The sequence below is a fragment of the Neofelis nebulosa genome, chromosome 2, assembly GCF_028018385.1.
Source record: "Neofelis nebulosa isolate mNeoNeb1 chromosome 2, mNeoNeb1.pri, whole genome shotgun sequence".
In the NCBI taxonomy this organism is placed as follows: Eukaryota; Metazoa; Chordata; class Mammalia; order Carnivora; family Felidae; genus Neofelis; species Neofelis nebulosa.
This window is the reverse complement of record NC_080783.1, coordinates 34,077,831-34,078,633: the sequence shown is the minus strand read 5'-3', so window position 1 is coordinate 34,078,633 and position 803 is coordinate 34,077,831. Positions and strand designations below refer to the sequence as shown.

Below are 803 nucleotides of genomic sequence, written 5' to 3'. Positions count from 1 at the left end.
CAGTGGTCATGCTTTGAGACAACATAGTGGGCTTCTCAAGCCATGAAACTGACCAGGCTGCTGAGGTAGGTCCGGCCAACCTGGAGTGGTGTGAGCACTGGGTCCAATTCACAGTTCAAAATGAAGTCATCCAAATCTTCTGTACTTACTCAGAAATATTTGATAATAAAAATTGTTTTGGACATAGATCTAGCAAACATCTTTTTTTTTTAATTTTTTAATGTTTATTTATTTTTGACAGAGAGAGAGAGAGAGAGAGAGAGAAAGACAGCATGAGTGGGGGATGGGCAGAGAAGGAGAGAGACACAGAATGTGAAGCAGGCTCCAGGCTCTGAACTGTCAGCACAGAGCCCGACGCGGGGCTTGAACCCACAGACTGTGAGATCATGACCTGAGCCGCAGTCGGACGCTCAACCGACTGAGCCACCCAGGTGCCCCAAACATCTTTTTTTTTTTTTTAATGTTTATTTATTTTTGAGGAGGGGGAGGGGCATGGAGAAAGAGAGGATCTAAAGCAGGCTCTGCACTGACAGCAGCAAGCCTGATGTGGGGCTCGAACCCACAAACCTTGAGATAAAGACCTGGGCCAAAGTCAGACGCTTAACCAACTGAGCCACTCAGATGCCCTAGAGCTAGAATTAAGAAGTCATTTAATATTTTTCCTTGACTTTATTTATTTATTTATTTATTTATATTTTCAATATGGAACGTTTCAGGAATTTGTGTGTCATCCTTGCACAGGGGCCGTGCTGATCTTCTCCGTATTGTCCTGATTTTAGTATATGTGCTTCCGAACTGAGCAC

At 43.8% G+C, this 803-nt stretch overlaps 1 non-coding gene across 1 annotated transcript; it reads right to left on the bottom strand.

The window, feature by feature from the left end:
* Nucleotides 1-696: 696 nt before the first annotated feature.
* Nucleotides 697-803, bottom strand: LOC131505790 (U6 spliceosomal RNA). The gene has a single exon (XR_009258564.1). It is a non-coding gene; the product is annotated as a U6 spliceosomal RNA (small nuclear RNA).